General features: G+C 36.8%; 1 protein-coding gene across 1 annotated transcript in view; it reads right to left on the bottom strand.

Annotated features, from left to right (window-relative positions):
* The window catches only part of ARAP2 (ArfGAP with RhoGAP domain, ankyrin repeat and PH domain 2), a 2,678,178-nt gene extending 2,658,649 nt beyond the window's left edge, over nucleotides 1–19,529 (bottom strand). Inside the window, exon 1 of the mRNA XM_044062089.1 lies at nucleotides 18,965–19,529. The gene's annotated coding sequence lies outside the window, so the exon portion shown is untranslated. The remainder of the gene's footprint in view (nucleotides 1–18,964) is intronic.
* Nucleotides 19,530–21,053: the final 1,524 nt, after the last annotated feature.

Raw genomic sequence — 21,053 nt, 5'->3', positions numbered from 1 at the left:
CATGCAAAGTACTACTACAACACATGAGACCTACAATATCCAGTATGCTTTTTCAGGAACTGACACTTTTCTTGTAACTTGCTGCCAAATACAAATTATTACAGGTTATTACTTGCCTACTACAGTACAGCTTGGTCCTAGTGTGAAACCCACACTAGGCTAGTGGTGGGGCAGGCAGAGGACAATGGGTATGATGGGTGAGTTGCCCTGGGCACCAAGATGATTTGCTACAGATCCGCTACCAGTTTATGATAAGTGGTCAGTTCTCCTCTAATTTTTCATTAGGCATTGCTTTCTGGTATATGTATATATATATATATATATATATATATATATATATATATATATATATATATATGTATATATATGCTGGAACATATGGCAAGTTGTTTAGAAAATCAAGACAAGAAATGTCACTGTTGGAGTATAGAGGAAGGAATAGCTCCGCTAACACACTTAGAAAGACAGAGTGATAAAAGCAATGTACAGTATCAGAACAGACTAGGATCTATCGTACACTATTGCAAATAATAAACTAAAGATATCAGCACAGGTGGAAAAACATAGAAGATATAGATAAACATAACGAAGAAGTACAAAATAAGCAATTCATTGGTGAACAAAATTTTTTTTTATAGACAACTGGGAAACAAAGCAAAATGAATAGACAGACAGCAAAAAAAGGAAGAAACATCTTGGAGAAATATCTATGAAGAGCCTGAGAAACAAAGATGCTGAATGGACAGAAGAAGTAAAAGAAACACTAAGTTCAAATGTACAGGATATAAAATGGGATGAAATAACGGCCACATAAACTGAAACAAAATTAAGAAAAGCTTCTAAATAGAAAACTCCAAGCCCAGATGCATTACTTAACTTCTGACTAAAAGTACTAATATCTTTACACAAAGATTTAACCCTTATATCTAATACTATAACTACTTATATCCGCATCCCAGACAGACACCAACCTGATTAACGACAGGAAAAACAATACTTCTTAAGGGTGAACCTGTAAGCTATCCCAAAAAATACAGACTAATAACGTACCTTCTGACGATGTACAAACTATACACTGGAACTGATGCTGATGTTTATAGTCATTTAGAAGAAAACTCAGTCATGGCAATAGAAAAAAAAAGTCATATGGAACAAAGGATCATTTGTTGTTAAATAAAGTCATAATGGAAAACTATAAAAAGGAGAAGAATTTAAGTATGTAATGGATAAATTACAAAAAAGCAACTGACATCATCTGACATTCATGGAGAAAGGAGTGCTTGCAGATATACAAGATACACCCTACACTGATTTACTGCATTACATTGACCATAAAATAGTGGCAAACCACTCTGCAGCTATGCCATGATAAAGGACAAATTACTACCCCAAGGATAATAATTCAAAGGGAGATATTCTGGGGGTATCTGTCAACCTTGCTCTTTTGTCTTGCTCATAATCCATTAAGCTGTCTACTTAACATAAGGTCATGTTTACAATTTGGCTACCAAAATACAATCAAGTGTGAAGTCTTCTCATCTTTTTCTTCTGGACGATTTAAAACTGTATAGTTCATCAAATAAGTAACAGATACCACAAATGCAAGTAATTAAAACTTTCTCATATCATATGATACAAGAATGCCATTTGGTATTGATAAATGTGTAAAATCAACATTTTAAAGCAGGAAAGCTGCATAACCAAGAAAATATCAGTCTGGGAAAGGAATGTGATACAAAGGAACTTGACCAAAAAGGAGGATAAAATATTTAGGCATTGATGAAGGATCGACAATAAAACATGAACAAATGTGAACAAAACTCAGTAAGAAATATTTTAGAAGACTAAAATTAATACTGAAAACAGCCCTAACATCTAGAAACAAAGTCCAAGCTATAAACCAATTAGATCCTGCTGTTCTGTTTTAGGGTGACAGACTGGCCACAAATGGTACTGGATCAGTTGGACAGGAAAATAAAAAAAATGTTTCACACTTATCAAATGATATATAAAAATCATTGGTGTATACCAAGATTATGTACCCCTTGTTCTGAAGGTAGTATGGGCTTCCTCAAAACCGATTATGTATATAGATGTGCAGTCGTAGAACTCCATGCATATCTGCTGACCTCACAAGACCCAAACATAGTGAAAGTTTTAAAACATGAGGAGTACAAGTCTAAGACAACTTCAACGCTTAGTGTAGCAGAAGCTTTGAAGACAAGTGGGAAAGGAAATCAAACCAGTAGAAGACAAAAATCAGGCAGCAAATGAATGTGCCGAAAAGCAAAAGAAAGAATATAAGGAGAAGGATCATCTGGCAAGAATTGTGAAACAGGCATAAATATAGTTGTGAAAACTCATGGAACAATCTCATGTTGATCAGGATCTGATGTACAAATGGTTAAGGAGAGGTGAATTTAAATAAAGAAATGAAAGGTTAATATTGGCTGCCCAGGACAGTGGACTACGTGCATGTCGGCTTACAAAGTCCATTGAGCATGTGGGAGAAACAGACAAATGCAGATTTTGTAAAACAGAAATGGAAACAGTCACACAATTTGTTTCTGGGTGTGATACACCAATGGCAGAGGACTTGTATACTGAAAAACATAATAATGTAGCAAGACTGTTGCATTGGGAATTGTGCAAATATTACAGTACAGAAAAAGTTGGGGAGCACTGGAAACATGAGACACAAAGCATTATAGATAATGTTGAAGTTTACATCACATGGGATCATCCATTAAAACAGTTCCAAAAATATATAATCACATCACATGGGATCACCCATTAAAACAGTTCCAAAAATATATGATCACTGAAAATGTTACAAACAGTGATCACAGTGTCTTACATACAGAGACACACAAAGTAATACAATTCCAGGATTTGCAAGCAGAAATGAGGGCAATGTGGAAGAAGGACACCCAGACAGTTCCAATAGTAGTAGGAGCAATAGGTCTCATAAAAAGGAACTTACAATTATATTTTGATATGCTATCAATACATGTAACTCCATATAAATTACAGAAGGAGTCAGTTCTGGGTACATTGCTGGTGCTGCAAAGAGCACTTATGGCTAACATCAAAGTTTGAAATGGTACTAAATTTCATGACATTTGATCATAATTTGACTTAGGAATGGGGCCCATTCCCATCATGGTACTAGAAACCCCAAAGACTTGGAGAAATTAAACTGATAAAGGTCCCGAGTCTTCTACCGAAACACAGAGGATAAAATACAAGTAATCCATAGCAATGCCAAACATTAGACACCAGGTATTCAACAGAACAGTACAACACAACTTATTCAAACCAATAAATCAAGAAAAAAAGAGCAACTTCCAGACTAGTAAGGTGAAGAAAACATTCATAACCACTTCCGGGACAAATGAACATTTGTTACTACTAAAAGATGCTGACAATGTATCTAACAAGCACCATCTATTATTGCAGCTAAATACAGAGGTTTCTAAAATGCCATGAGTTACACAGCCTGCAATTAAATGGTCTTCCCTTTCATTTCCTGTACAACGGCAATGATGCAACACAAGTTGCATTCACATCTTTTTCAGTAAGAAGCATGAATATCTGAAGTCTTGAGCAGAGAAGTTGTCATCTGTGAATATGCCAGGTAGTAATATGTGTGTGCTTCAGGGAAAGACCTGAACAGCAATCACCACACTGGATCGAAAACTTGGATGCTCAGTGGCAAACCCAGCACTCACATAGAGAGGGAAGCTAACCGTGACTGTGTAATGAATGGCAGGCCATCAATGCGGAATCTGGCTAGTACCACAATATGCAACATCTCTGTTCTTCTACTGCTACCATTTCCATTCTTCAACAAATACTGAACAAAAACTGCTTTCTTGCAACTGCACGAGTCCCTTTATCTTTGTTTCATTCTAGGATGGCACCAAAACCAGTAGGTTTATTACACAGGTAGTGGTTTTTCCAGGTTTCCCAAGTTTGGAACACAGCCAACTGAACCTCCCAGTGCAAGTCTGGAAACTTGAAAGCCACATGCAGTCAAATGCGGACTGATTCATCCCATGGTGAACCTCAAAATCTGGCTTACAAAGTGATTGCTGTTGTTTGTCTTTTCGGCTTTTCTCGGTTAGGGGTCGCCACAATGGAACTCCAGTCCGCTAATGATTGGCAGTAGATTTTTATGGTGCCAAGTTGCCAGCCCAACGCCCAACCTTCAGTGAATGCACGCCCATTTACGCATGTCTTTCGGAGGCCACTCGACCACGGAGAGGACATGCAGACTCCACACAGAAGGTGCTCCAGCCGAGAATCAAACAGGAGAACCTCTTGCTGTGAGGCAACAATGCTACCGCTGTACCACTGCAGCTTATTGGCTTACAAAGTAATTGTACTTGGACATATTTATGTGACTGAACTGAAAATACAAGCTTAAGTATCTAACTGGAATACAACACTGTACTAAATAAAATGATCCCATCATAATAAGTTAAATTGCACTAAAATGCAATCTTAAAATAAAAGATGTAGACTGTGCTTTGTAACTTGTGTATGCAAAACAATTGTGCAGTTGTAATTAATTACACAGAAGGGGACATCCGACATGTATCGCACACTGGCTTCTATGGCTTGTCTGTGTATCCTCTCCTTACAGTCAAGAAAATAACTCTTTCCTCCATTCAACAGAACATGAGAAACAGTGCTTCTATTGCCTACTTCCCCTCCACCAACCCCGATAGATAAATGCAGCCCCATTCAGCACTGACAGCTCATATTTACTGATTTTATGTAAATAAATGTAAGCTGTATTTTTTCTTCTATTGCTCACTCACTCCAAAACTGGTTATCTGATTATCTATTTCTGTAGCACATTACACCTTATAGAAGTCACTTATTTGGTATCTTCACCCCCATTTTACTACTGAAAAATCAGATTTTTTTAGCTACTGCACACTCATAATTTTCTGGTGACCTAAGGATTATGACAACACATTCTTCTTCAAAATATTATTAGTACAAACAGGAATTAAGTCAGAAAATTCAAATTTATATCCACATATTTTTGCCCCAGTACACCTCTCATCTAGAAAAATAAAGACATTACTAGGGGTGTGGTGAAGGGGTAGTCACCACGGGTGAAAAATGTTAATGGATTTTGATCTTCAGTGCATACTAGTATTGAGAATGCAGCAAACAGTTTGCTATAGTTTCAAAAAAAGCAAAACAGTAATATTCCACATGATTTAATGTTAGCACTTTCGTACACAATTTTTCATGCACTTCTTCAGACATTAATTACTCCCAAAATGCAATGTGTTTTATAATCCACTTAATTAATTGCAAAATTAAATACATTAAATAAAAAACAGATGATAATAATTACTACGTCTCGAGTTCATTTTGTAGAAAATGTTTGTATATATTCATACTTGTATATTTGACTTTAAAAAAAATGCTTCTCAGGTATTTACCAAAAACAGAAAAATTCATTTAAACCACTACATCTTCTTCTTATTATTTACACATGAAATACATTTCTAACCACTTAAAAAATTGATGAACATAAATATGTCATCTGTCTAAAGCCCTTAATTTTAAAATGCATTTGATAGATCAGGCTTCATTCAAGCCTGGAAAAACTTGTGCATTTGTCAACAATTGCCACTTTAATTCTTTTTCTTCAAGCTTAAGCTCCCATGGGCCTCCTCTTATGTTCCTATCCATCTCTTCTAAAACTGTAAACGTAAAACTATGAGACTGATATTCTGCTATATGTCTAGCTAGAGCATAGGTGTTAATATTTCCACTTATACAATATACATGCTCATAAATTCGTTACTTAAAGCGACGTTCAGTCTTACCCAAATAAAAAGCTGAACATTGGCTGCAAAAAGTTAGGTATACTATGCCTTGGCTTTCACAATTGAATCTACCTTTTATATTATATTTAATGCCCTTAATTCTCATGTATGTTCCTGTCTGAATATATTTACAGTAATGACATTGCCCGCATTTGTGCATACCCCAAATTTGACAGTAATTTATTTTACCTGTTTCTAGAAGGGCTTTTAATTTTAAAACCTCTTCTAAAAGTGACCAGAGGTCTCGTTCTCAAAATGGTGGCAATGGAACAATCTTCTAAAATAAACTGCCAATTACTTATCAAATCATTTTTAAAATCTATGGCATTAGTGGAGAAATCTATCAAAAAACTAGACATATAATTATTAGATAGATTCCCATTCTTTGCTTCTTCTAAGTCACCAATGCCTGAACTGGAGAGTATTTCTTCTACAATATATCCTTTTGTCAGAATTGGTTTTAAATTACCTGACTTTCTTTTTATTTTAATCTCCCATTGTCAAACGTTTTATAAGAGTTTCTGGATATGCACGCTTAATAAACACTTTCCTTAAATGTTCACATTCTTTAAAGAATTGTTCATCACTAGAAATCATTTCAGATGCTCTAACCAACTTTCCTTTTACCACTCCTCGTTTCTGGTGATAAGGATGGTTACTGTGGAAGTGCAAAAAACAGTTTGAATAAGTGGGCTTCCTATAAATTTCTGATTCATATCTATTATATTTTCTATTCTTAGAAAGTTTTATATCTAGAAAATTAGTTTCTTTTTTATTGAATTCAAAAGGAAATTTGTAAAGCCAGTCATCACTTCCACTAATTGCTTTGCTAAATTTTCATCTCCTTTCAGTATAAAAAACATGTTGTCTTGGTATCTTGTATACCAAGCGACTTTTTCTCTAAAAAGAGGATTCAGGAACAGAAATGTTCGTTCCCAAAAAGCCATAACAGCATTAGCAAAACTGCTCCCACATGGGGATCCCATAGCTACCCCTGATTTTTGTAGGAAATAATCACCTTTAAACATGAAAAAATTGTTATTCAAAACCATTTCCAACAAAATAATAATTACATCTATTACTTGACCTTCCACCTGCTTAATGAGTAAAAAATCCCGTACCCATTCTAGACCTATATCTTGAGGTATGATTGTATACAAGTCCTTTATATCTACAGTCAAAAAATTAAAAGCAGGATCAAAAGTTAAATCATTAAGATGGTCTAAAAAGGCCCATGTGTCACGACAGATTTGTCTCTCTGTCTGTAAGGGAATTTTTAACTTGGAATCTACCCATTTAGCACAGGCATACATAATAGATTTACAACCATCTATTATGGGGCAGAATGGGGGGTCGTTATATATAGGTATAGGTCTAGAATGGGTACGAGATTTTTTACTCATAAAGCAGGTGGAAGGTCAAGTAATAGTTCTAATTATTATTTTGCTGCAAATGGTTTTGAATAACAATTTTTCATGTTTAAAGGCGATTATTTCCTACAAAAAATCAGGGGTAGCTATGGGGTCCCCATGTGGGTTCAGTTTTGCTAATGGTGTTATGGCTTTTTGGGAACGAACATTTCTGTTCCCGAATCCTTTTTTTAGAGAAAAAGTCGTTTAGTATACAAAACAACATGTTTTTTATACTGAAAGGAGATGAAAATTTAGCAAAGCAGTTAGTTGAAGTGATGACGTGCTTTACAAATTTCCTTGAATTTACTTTTGAATTCAATAAAAAAGAAACAAATTTTCTATATATAAAACTTTCTAAGAATAGAAAATATAATAGATATGAATCAGAAATTTATAGGAAGCCCACTTATTTGAACTGTTTTTTGCACTTCCACAGTAACCATCCTTATCACCAGAAACGAGGAGTGGTAAAAGGAAAGTTGGTTAGAGCATCTGAAATGATTTCTAGTGATGAACATTTCTTTAAAGAATGTGAAAATTTAAGGAAAATATTCATTAGGCATGCATATCCAGAAACTCTTATAAAACATTTGACAATGGAGATTAAAATAAAAAGAAAGTCAGGTAATTTCAAACCAATTCTGACAAAAGGATATATTGTAGAAGAAAAACCCTCCAGTTCAGGCATTGGTGACTTAGATTTCTCCACTAATGCCATAGATTTTAAAAATGTTTTGATAAGTAATTGGCAGTTTATTTTAAAAGATCGTTGTATTGCCACCATTTTGGTAACGAGACCTCTGGTCACTTTTAGAAGAGGTTTAAATTTAAAAGCCTTTCTAGAAACAAGTAAAATAAATTACTGTCAAATTTGGGGTATGCACAAATGTGGGCGATGTCATTACTGTAAATACATTCGGACAGGAACATACATGAGAATTAAGGGCATTAAATATAATATAAAAGGTAGATTCAATTGTGAAAGCCAAGGCATAGTATACCTAGCTTCTTGCAGCCAATGTTCAGCTTTTTATTTGGGTAAGACTGAACGTCGCTTTAAGCAACGAATTTATGAGCATTTATTTTGTATAAGTAGAAATATTAACACCAATGCTCTAACTAGACATATAGCAGCATATCAGTCTCATAGTTTTACATTTACAGTTTTAGAAGAGATGGATAGGAACATAAGAGGAGGTCCATGGGAGCTTAAGCTCGAAGAAAAATAATTAGAGTGGCAATTGTTCACAAATGCACAAGTTTTTCCAGGCTTGAATGAAGCCTATTCTATCAAATGCATTTTAAAATTAAGGGCTTTAGAGAGATGACATATTTATTTTCATCAAGTTTTTTAAGTGGTTAGACATGTATTTCATGTGTAAATAATATGAAGATGTAGTGGTTTAAATGAATTTTTCTGGTTTTGGTAAATACCCGAGAAACATTTTGTTTAAGGTCAAATATACAAGTATGAATATATACAAACATTTTCTACAAAATGAACTCGACACGTAGTAATTATTATCATGTGGTTTTTATTTAATGTACTTAATTTTGCAATTAATTAAGTGGATTATAAAACATATTGCATTTTAGGAGTAATTAATGTCTGAAGAAGTGCATGAAAAATTGTGTATGAAAGCGCTAACATTAAATTGTGTGGAATATTACGGTTTTGCTTTTTTGGAGTTTATTTGTTTGAGTTGGTTTTTTACATTATTTGGAGTTTGCTATAGGTTGCAGGGACAGAAAGAGAAGCTTTCTTTTAGTCTTCAATTTAAAGTTGGGGGCACAAGACTGTGGGATGGGCACGGGTGCAAGAATAGGCAGGCATACCTCTGTGTTGTCATTATTTTCATATGCTATAACAACTTTTAAATATGCACGTCTACTACTGAGCAGGTTATGCACATGTTTATCTTGTGGGCATAAGGTCAGACACTTGCAGGTATTCTGGCCTCAGAGTTCCTGAGAGACCCTCAGAAGAAAAAAAATGTACTCGTCCAAGTAAAAATGTGTCTGCATATATCCTTGAACTTGTCCAAGCAAAGGAATGTGTCTGCATACATCCTTATCGTAATAATTTAACACAAATATAATTTGTTTTTGCTGCTACTATAGGATGAGTTTCAACCCTGCTGATCTAACAGTTATTTCAGGGCTTTTATATTCTTCTGTTACTACTAACCAAGTTCAGCCTTGGTAAGAAACTAGCTTGCCAAGCACAACTGGTCAGGAATTTAACCTGAAGAAAAATATTTTTTTTACTCAAATGATTTTAATTTTGATGAAATAACACAATCATTTAATACATTCATAACATTCAATAATTATTTACAGTATTAAATGTCAACATATTTAGAAACTTAAATGTCAACATTTTTTGCAGGGGTGAGGTATCTAGGTATTCAGAACCTATGTGGTGGACAACCCCCCCCCCATAACCATAAACTTATATACATGTCCACAGTTGCACCAACATAAAGAGCAAGGACATTTATGATTTCAAGTAAATCATTGCCAGTGCACGCTGAGAAACTACACTAGTAGTAATTTCCTATGGGAAAAAAAAGCAACAAGGGGGTCAACATCAGTGAGGTCAACTCAGCTGATATAACCACGTCTAGTTTGCACTCAACAATTTGTCAGGAAATAATTTCACATACATCATGCCTTGCAAAGCTGATTTCTCCAGGTGACTAAGTAGTTTTACTCTACTGTCTGTTGGGCAACATATTACAAAATACATTTGGACTGTTAATTCAGACAATGCCTAGTTTTTGATCATTTTTATTCAAAGACACTGATTTTTTTACATTTTTCCAGTAAAACCCTGTAAAATTCTAAAACTGGTACTAAGTACAAAAACAAGTGAATTCATATAATTTGACATTTTAGACTAGGTTACTCTCTCAACAAATTTGCATTAACTCTCGTACGGACACACAAAAATCTGCTTTTGATCTTTTTGAATAAGCCAAGAACATTACAAACAGGATAAATGTGCTGACTGGAAACCAGAGTCACAATCAGCAGCAAAACGCATGGAATTTCAGTTAACAAAAATGAGGCTTCATTATTTTAGTAAATGTAAATCAGAGGCCTTGTCCACAATAAACAGTTTGGTGCAAATCAAACATAGAATCAATTTCTGCTACCATGCTGTGCACAGTGAATATAAGGGCATGATGTGTGATGTAATGTATCACAGTTTTGGGGCTACAGTTCATGCAAGCTGGAGGGACACAATATACTTTGTTTTTCTGTTTACTACCTCTATAAATTAGAAGAAACACAAATGAATTAGAGATTCTCAAGATGTTACATGACTCACCATTTTATACATAAATGTGCATTAATTTCGTTCAGAGACATTCTCATGTAAAAAAAGGTAAAATACCACTTATATATCAACAACTGGAGTAACACTACCAACCAATAAAATACCATTTTGCTGATATTATACAATTTATGTATTTAATGAATTCTTATATTAATTAGACATGTATACACCAAATAATATTACATTATCTGATGAATGTGAAAGCAACAGCATTAACATACATAATATTGATTAATGTGTAACTATTTCTTTGGGTCCAGTTATTTTGTTCAGACATTGTTTTATCTAGATATTGCAACAAATTATTATATATTTTACTAGCTGAAACAAAACAACTCTGGGAGATTGTCATGTTTTACAATTACAAATGGGAGGCCCAAACTACTTTTCAGTCAGATTTCTCTCGTACAGTTTTTGTATGATAAGATTTATCAGTCTAGTAGTGCAAATATCTGACATCTCTGTGTATATGTCATTTCAAAAGTGGGTGCCTTTTACTGTTATCTCTGTGTATATGTCATTTCAAATGTGGGTGCCTTTTATTGTTATCTCTGTGTACATCTCATTTCAAAAGTGGGTGCCTTTTACGGTTATCTCTGTGTACATGTCATTTCAAAAATGGTTGCCTTTTACTGTTACTTTTTGCCAGAGGCCCTGCTAGTGGCTGACAATGACCAACAGGCCAGACCACTTAGCTGTTAGTAAAATAAACAAATATGGAAGGTATAATTTTCCATGCAAATCTGAGATCATTTCACTGCAGTTCTGAACATAGGGCCTGTCACTTGCAAATGTCACTTGCAAATGGACATCCACTATACCCAGAGAGGAGGATGGAAGCAAGAGGTGAGAGAAAGCTGGTGCCTAATTCTGAATGTACGACCTGCCGGTCATTCATTATAGTATACTGGTTTTAATTACTGTGGAGCAGTTGTCCAAGTGTCTTGTTTTTAAGTTAGACAGTTATGATACTTACTATGATTAAGAATTTGTTTATTTATGTATTTTACTCTGATAGCAAGGGAGCTTGGCATTGTGCCAACAGCCATTTTACAGGCAATAGCCCATGGAAAAAAAGGTTTCTTTTTACCCAGTAAACAGTTAAACATCTGTTAATTTTATTTTGCTAGTTGTGATAATAACCAGAACATGTGCCTTTCTACCACTTCATTTTCATAATTTTTTTTATTATTTGCATTTAGTTACTGGGAAGGTCCAACTGGGTCATGCAAGACCCGTTTTCAATAGAAGCCCGGGAGAAAAGCTCCAAAAAGCATTTAGTGAGACAGAAAAACATACAAAAAGATTATAGCAGATTTGTGTGTACAAACAATATTGTAAGTATAGTGATCACAGATTCAGCAAAAACTACTGGCCAGATTCCAAAAGAGTTACTCTCAGTATAAATTTGCCCTGATTCCGAAAGACTTGCTGTCAGTGTAAGTGACTTACCTTGGTGTAAGGCCTTTTTATAAACAGGTTTACTATGGGGACCAGATTCCAAAAGAACTGCTGTTGGTGTAAGTGGTTACTTACTAGCACGTGTTTTGGAATTGGGCGATAGTTGTATGGGTGTATGTGACCAGCAGCAGATATTATGGGCGGCGCAGTGGTGCAGCGGTTAATGCTGTCGCCTCACAGCACGAGGTTCTCCGGTTCGATTCTCGGCTGGTGTGCCTTCTGTGTGGAGTTTGCATGTTCTCCCTGCGTTCGCGTGGGTTTCCTCCGGGTACTCCGGTTTCCTCCCACATTCTAAAGACATGCTTCTGGAGCATTTCTCCCCGGGCCTCCGCTGAAAACAGGATCTGTGGAACCTAGTCGGACTTTCCCGGTCAACAAATGTTAAAATAAAAAAAAAAAAAAAAAAAAAAAAAAAAAAAAAAAATATCAAAGAAGAAAAGTGAAAAAAAAAAAAGAGGGGGGGGTCACAGTGTTGAAGGAAGTAGCTAGGGGTGGACCAGCTGTAGGAGAACAGGATTACAAGAACAGAAAGACAGCTAGAGTTACATGCTGACAGATCGAAAAACACCAATCTAGAGGATTGCATATAAAAGTGGGTGATATTTAGTTATAAAGTTCCTTTGAGTTTTCAGTTCTTATTGCTTGTGATGTCACTCTGAACAGTCACTAAACGGAGAGCAGCCTACAGATGGTGATCTACAGCTCCTGCCTATATTGTAATGAATATACAAATTCCTTGACTGCTGTTGAGCATGAGTAGCATTACAGTTTTCGGCTTAGGACTCCCCTTAATGGTATCACAAAGTAAAACAGGATTTATGCACTAGTATTAGTGTAATTATCCAGCTATTGAATATAATGGGCCAGATTCTAAAAGAGTTGCTCTAAGTGTAAGTGACCTACTTCAATACAAGGCCAAAAGAAAACAATCTACCACCAAAATATTCAACATGACCAAAATTAACAAAGGTACAGGCACTATATTACTGTACCTGTTAACATTAAAAAGAATACATACATAGTGTGGTGCAGTGGATAGCGTTGTCACTTCACAGTATGACGTTCTCCAGTTCAATTCTTGTCTGGGGTGCTTTTTGTGCAGAGTCTGCATGTCCACCCTGTGTTTGCATGGGATTCCTCTGTGTGCTCCATTTTTCCTCCCACATTTCAAAGACAAACAGTATGTGGATTGAATACTCCAAATCAGCCATAGGTGTGAGTGTGCATGCTAGTGTGTGATATGGATGAATAGCCACAGCAGGGCTAGCCACTTGGAGGTGTGAACCTTGCATCTAGCTGATTGTCACTGTTGAAGTGATACCCCCGACCCCATGTGTAAAAATAGGAAAAAATGGGTTGTGGATGGATACCTAAAAACAATTACTGAATAGCTGCTGCTCTTTACTGCAAGAGGAGCACAAGACACACACACACACACACACACACACACACACACACACACACACACACACACACAAATAGTTTAACAAGGTCCTGATCCACATGCATATGGATAAGATAAATGGGTATTAGTGGACAAATTGCTCAGGATCAAAGTATTTTAAGAGGAAACAGAGGACAGCTATCAGTGTACCAGAAAGCACTATAACGTAGGCATACTATTCCATACAGCTACCATTCATTCCTGAGTGTCATAAATGACAGAAAATCAACAGCAATCCAAACAGCTCTGCATGTAACAAGTTAGGTATAGAGAAGACTGCACTAAATAACATGCAAGGTGTCAAGCAGGAACAGTAAATAAACAGAGCCATTCACGGTGCATACCATGTACCCCGGCCAGAAAAATATGCCCAGAATTTGTAAACCAAACAGAAAATACCTGAAGTATCAGATGTTTACATAGTCAAATTCAGCGTGATTGTAAGGTTAAACAGACTACATAACTGGGGTGGAAGGTAGGAGCATTATTAATTTTCATATAGGATATAGGTTTTCTCTAGAGCAACTGATAAAGATATCAAAGGAATTGTACTACACAATGTAAATTTGCAAGTTCAAGTACTTGTAAGGCCTCCAAGAAGTGCAGACTTCTTTACATTGTTAAACAATGTCTTGTGTCTGCCCAAGAATCAACTCTCTTTACTTAAATATATTTCATTTTTAACGATTACTTAATGCATTGTAGTAAGCAGGTCTATACTCTAGCCGTGGTCCATTTAATTTTTCTCTTCTGTTTTTTTTTTTTTTTTTTTGGATTTAAATTCTACTCCCCAAACATATGTGAAGGGGGGGTCTATAAAAGTTCTAAATGTCTGTCTAAATTCACCCACACAAATCTGTATGCTATACTATATAAATTTATCTGACCAGTATTTCCTGACAACAGGACCCATTAAGATCGGGAACTTTTTTCTTAACTTTGAATAATTTGAATACTTGAATCTCAGCACTGATTGATATACATGCAGAATGCAGTACTGCACTCAAATATAGGATGAATAAGAGATTTGCACAAGTCATAAAATATATTAGTAACTCGTTTCTTTTTTTTTTTTTGAAAATAGGGGACCAGTGATGCGTAATACACTAATCTTCACTGATATCAAATGTTGATGAAAAGTAACTGATACCCAGATCCTTCAAAGACCAGTTTCACATGTGGCATTATCATCAAGCAAAAGTGTTCCTCTAATCCTGATTGGTCTAAAATATGAAATATTACATTTACTCACATTGGAGACCAGTTTCACATGTGGCATTATCATCAAGCAAAAGTGTTCCTCTAATCCTGATTGGTCTAAAATATGAAATATTACATTTACTCGCAATGGAATTCAAACTCGGTTCTCTTGCCTAAGAGTTATAAATATTTTAGAAACCTACTACAGTACCTTAACTTACAGTCACTTACATATTTTGATATACAGAGCTTATGGTATCAGGAAAAGGAAAAATTAAATAGCTCACGTTTCCATGGTCCAACCCTGGGGCATTCCTGCAGAGATGTTTGCCTAGGCAGACACTTTACCCAGTGCAATTACATACTGTTTACTCTTATGTAACCAGTTTGAAATCCACATTATGAAGGTAACACTCGATCCTGCAATGGACCAGACTATTTAGCAACCCTTTATCGAGTTATTTGTCAACTGCTTTCTCCAGATGCTGGTTAATTGCCACCGATAATAGGCCACAGTCCAGTTCCAAACTGCTAATTTCATAAAAATGTATGCTGGCAAAGATTAATCTACAATGAAATCGTGTTGTGTAAGGTTCATAAGTGTATTATATGATTTATGCGGTTTCAAAATATCACTAATGTAATATTCAAAACATTTTTCTGATAATGCAAATTAGACTTCTTTAATATGCACCAGTTTCCCAACATTAGGGACATTCCCAGAAAGCAGTGGTTTATTAAATAACTCAGTGAAGGGAAACTCAAATGTATCTTGAAAGTAAATTATGCTTCCAGGAAGTTCATCTGGTCCCACACTACAAACTACTTTTACTTTGTCCAGGGCCTTAGAGATCATGTCTTGGGTAAGATTTGGAGTCTGGGTTGATCAGTAGTTAACAAGTAACTCATCTTTGAAACAGAAAGGCGAAAAGACTGTAGACTGTGCTCCCACATCAGGTGTTTGGAGTAATTTCCCAAAACTGCCACAGCAGTGCAGCACTGGGGGTGGGATGCATTCCTGAGTGTGTCACTCTTCAAATGACAATAAATGATGTCCATACGAATGAGGAACTGCAAAAATGAATAAATAACCAGAAAAAAAATATATATAGTTCCCTCAAAAAGACCAGAAACACATTTTATTAAAAACAAAGTGCACAATGGTTAAGCACTTTCATCCTATATTATCAAGGACCATAAGTCTCAATTGTCCACATTTTCACACAATGTCCAGATATTTGCCTCATTTTTTTGTGTTTTCCTCATAAAATTTGTGGCTTTCTAGCAAATCACTGAAGGTGGAAGTCACTAAATAATGACAAAAATTTAAGTTTCATACTTCAGAAAATGCATGCTAAGACAAATCCTGTTACTCTAGCAACTTTCGAAGTTTATAAAAGCAATATTTAAAATGCATCCATATCTTTGGGCCTTTGTCCCCCACCATTTTAGGCTTAGTTCTTCTTTCTTTTGCTAAGAGGTTGAGAGGTGACTTCATTAGAAGAGTCCACTCATTTTTGATTCTTTATAAATTATACTTATTAAATTTTCTGGCCATTATTTTACATTTTGAATACTTGATGGCGTTTATGTTGATATTAGAGGGGGTCCTTGGAAACTTAGATTGGAAGTTTTAGAGTTAAAATGGCAGCTAGTAATGTGTGCTGATAACCATCCAGGACTAAATGAAATGGTTTCTATTGATAGTGTGTCGAGGTTGAAGCAATTAAATTTAAAATTGCTATGTTATGAATTATTTACTGTATTTGTTGATATGTTATATGGTGTTGTTTTAATGCAAGTTTTATATATGAATTTTAAGATGTATGTATTTAAGTGACAACGTCATCACTTCGCAAATGTTATTTAAATGATCAACGATATGAGTGCACTGTTCTGATGAATTCCTTGATAATATATGACGAAAGCGCTTAACCATTGTATACTTTGTTTGTAAGAAGATGTGGTTCAGGTCCATTTGAGGGAACTTTTTGGGGTTATTCACCCTTCAAATGAGACATTAAACCAAGGTCCCATACACCTGAGGTGGTGGTAGATCAGGGGATTGTAATACATCTCATGACATTTATTAAAAGAGTAGGTACATTTTTTCCAGTGCTCAGGACAAATCTCCACTGCTCAGTATGAATATCACCTCGGATCTCCTCAGAAAATAGGCTATAGGCCTAGTGAAACTAATTTAGATAACAAAGCATAGACCAGTCAATATTGCAAGCAAGCAGTCAGTCAATCCCTGTGCACACCTGTGTCAGTGAATCTTGAGGTTTATTAAACCAAAAGTAATGGAAGTTGTCATGCTTAATAAAAACAGTTGCTAAGGATTTTTGTCATTCTTTGCGGCTCATACACACATATGCAATTAATTGCAGCTCATACACATATACGCAATTAAATATTATTCATGTTGAACTATGGATAAATGCATGTATGAAAAAAAATATTCTCACAAACTGCTGAAAATAAAGCTTTTAGGTGATTTCTCAGAGTGTTAAACTAGTCAACAAATCCATGAACATAAAGAAATGTGGAAAATTTCTGACAGCATTTACAAATTTTGCACAAAACTCTGTCACATTCTGTACACTGTAAGCCTGCTTTGCCAAGTTTACCATACAATTGTACTTTAGTGCTGATGATATTAACTACAATATTTTTTCTGTCTAGAGGCTTTTCACCCTCTACCTACCGATCATTGAGCCTCCTTCCACTGTACATTACCTGATTCATTCCAAAGGGATGCAGATCAGGGGACAATATTCCTGCCTATTCTGGTTAGAGTGGTGGTCCTGGTTGGTCTTAGTTCTTGCTTCCAGACACAGTCCCTGATGAATAGCAGGAGTGAATTCATACAGACTGAGGCTGGTGAAAACCTATGCTGACATTCTCAATCAGGCTGGGGATGGTAGCCCTTGACAGCTGCATCCATGGAAGTTCACTGAGAACTGTTTGAGGGGCATTGGCAGCACGTTAGCACAGCTGTCCATGTCATCCCCGGGGGTAGGACCATTCATACCAAATGTTGGCATGGTTTGCATGCCAATAAAAGCCGCAAATTCCATAAAGTTAGCCTGGAGGATAACTTCTCAGTATGACTCTTACCCTAAAGTATCTGAGAGAAAAACAGTTTTGCCTTTAAGTACCAGAGCCTCTCCTCAAACGTATATCACCACTGTCACAATTAGGATTTTCTCCCTCTATGCTGCTAGCATGGCTTAATGGATTATTATTATTATTATTATTATTTAAAACCTACAGTGGCCTATGACCAAAACCCTTAAACAAATTTGGAATGGGAAGTGAATACATTTCCAACCTTATTTAATCAATTAATTATTCCCAAGAACTGTGCTTCCAAAGCAGAAATATAATGAGAAAGAAACAAGGTGGTGTGTGCACGATCGGAAGCTGGAGTACTTACCTTTGATACTAACTTTACGTAACATATTTACCACAATCTGATTTACTAACGTCTGTTGGGAAACTTAGTCTCTTTTGTTAATTCAGTTAGATCTCTTTTCAGTAGATGTGGAAGCATGCAATAATAAATGGGGAAGAATGAAGTTAAGAAAAAGAAAAATCACTTCAACTCTACCAATGTGTTTGGAGTTATTGTCACTTTTTGGTGGCTACTGGTATTTTGTTAAACTATCATGAGCCAGAACTACATTATAAGTTAACACTGCAATGTAGGAATGGTAATCCAAGTTTACGAGTTGCTGAATGCCCTTACTTTGAAAAGGATGCGGTCATGCCAACAACGGAAATGCTACAGATGTCCTGATATGCTGACTTTATTTTATATGTGGCAGACTGCTAAAATAGCTCGATATGAAACATCTGAGTGTGCTAGCAAACTACTCAAGGTACAAAATTGTACTCCACTGCGCCTCAATGAGGATGTGAACTGATCTGAAAAAAAAATGTAATAAATGAGTGAAAACGTCCACAACAAAGAGCATCTGAGGGCAAAAAGCATTAGTCCTGCTTATGGAAACTAAATCGTGCAGCTGAAGACAGATAAATAACATCAAAGTGCAAATTGAATTCTGCTAGCCTGTATCACCTCAAGCAATCGAATAAACTGCACCTGAAGCGGAGTTTAACCGTTTGCAGCTCCACAGCTGCAACTGCTAACAGTTAGAGCACAGCACACTGTGCTGGTCTCACAAGGGGAAGGGCGTGCTGCTAACTTATTACAAGTAGAGCTACTGAAGAGCTTCCTGCTCACCTGTAATGCCAAGATTAGAGATTCCAGCGTGCCAGATTCAGAGTTAATTCGGCTAGCCCTTCAGCAGTAAACCAAACCTAGTCTCGGCATGTTGCAAAGCTCCAAACTGATAAGGAAAGTGGTTCCTGTTCACCGGCCACGATAGCAAAGTAAATGTCGACGAGAGATACTGTCACTTATTCCACAGCTAGTTTCTTCAACAGTTCCATCAAAAACAGTAAACAAGTAGAAATGTGAGATCCAGAAATTTCCGGGCTGGTCAATAACATCCTTTACGTTCGGAGTCTATAATCGCTTTACCACTACGGAGTTGCAGATATGATTTATAAATCTGTTAATCTCTGCAGAATGGAAGACATCCTACGGAGTGTTGGTGGCTCTAGGTAACTTTGTTAAAAGCACGCTTTATCAGAGATGGCAGACTCGAGTTGCAGCACATCGAGCCTGCAGTGCTGACTGGACAGATACTTTTAGTCTGTGGTGTGCCACGGAGACACGGGACAACTCGCTCTCTTACGGTACGGTTCCACACTCGCGCGCCCCTTTCTCTGCCGAAGATCACTGATCCCGTTTCCCCGCCCACATCGAGCCTGCAGTGCTGACTGGACAGATACTTTTAGTCTGTGGTGTGCCACGGAGACACGGGACAACTCGCTCTCTTACGGTACGGTTCCACACTCGCGCGCCCCTTTCTCTGCTGAAGATCACTGATCCCGTTTCCCCGCCCACAGCGAAGCACAGCTGGACAGCGGTCTGTAACACATAAACTCTCCGGTTCTCCGCCTCCTCACGTAAACATGAGCTCAGTCTGAAATGTTATGCATGTGTATTCTTCGGGATATTGTGTACATCTACAGATGAAAGAGGGGATCTTCTTGTTTCATTCCTTATGCAATTATTCTAGAAGGAATGCGCAGCTTTTCCTAGAGAACTTTACAGAAAGAAACCTGAAAGGGCGCAGCCATCCTTACTCTGCCTATACTTGTACTCATCTTGTTCGTACTTATACTGACCGGTAATGTTTGTCAGAGCATTTACAACTGCCAGAAGCTCTAAAGCTTGCACAAACACGTGACTGTTATTAACTATGCCGAGTGCCAACTACTACCTCCCCCTGGAGCAGTTAGGTTAGTACTTCCTAAAATGTGAGCTTACTTCACTGATAAACGCTGTTTTGTATTTTCAGTGCATGCAAACGGTGCTTAAATGCGAAGGTGCACCATTCAAAGTAAGTGTACAGTTTTTGTAGGGTGGGGCAAAAGCAGAAGGCAGCACCCATAAATGCACAGGAATATACAGGTGGGTACCTGTATGTGTGCAAGTGCATAGTTACATATATATCTCTGATCTCTCATAGGTGGGTACCCTGTAGGCTATCTGCCCGAGGGCATTTATAAGCCTAGCCAGTGTGTCAGCTTTCGCTGCCCCATTGATTAATTAACTGATCCTCTGCCAAGCAGAGCCAATGAAGTGATCCCCGGGTGTATTTTTTGTTACCCATCCACTCGTCAAGGTTTCCTTTGAAGAGTGTTAGTGAGGGACTCTGCCTAATGTAGTTTGGAATTTTGTTCCAAAGCATGGGGAGTCTCTTTGACAGGAATCTATCCCTCTAGCATGTTCTATTTATTGTTGTGGGAGGTTTAGCTCACTAGAGCACATGGCACGCAGTGACTTGGATTTCTTTAAGTGGAGCATGTCCATCAATTCTGAGTTGGACATGGCTTTGTAAGTCAGGCAGAGATCACCTCTGAGTAAGCGATATGCCACTGAGTGCAGCCGGAGTTTTTTCAGTCTATGATGGGTCTGATGAGTGACGAGTAGAAGTGCACTATAACCTCTTTATTTCTAGATGCGAACCCTTTAGTAATTAGATGGGCCATGTAGAAGGATTTCCTAACTACTTTGGCAATATGATTGTCAAAGGAGAGATTACTATCTACCTGGGTCCCCAGATCTCTTATTACCTCTTCTGTATTAAGGGGGCTGCCACCTATGTGGTAATTTGTGGGTGTTTTGTTTTCCCAAACGGGATGACTATGCATTTTTTGGCATTTAGCTTGAGCCCATGACTTTGACACCAGGTGTCCGT

Source organism: Protopterus annectens, chromosome 2.part1, assembly GCF_019279795.1.
Source record: "Protopterus annectens isolate FY-2018-M chromosome 2.part1, PAN1.0, whole genome shotgun sequence".
Lineage (NCBI taxonomy): Eukaryota > Metazoa > Chordata > Ceratodontiformes > Protopteridae > Protopterus > Protopterus annectens.
This window is presented reverse-complemented; position numbering and strand designations above follow the sequence as displayed.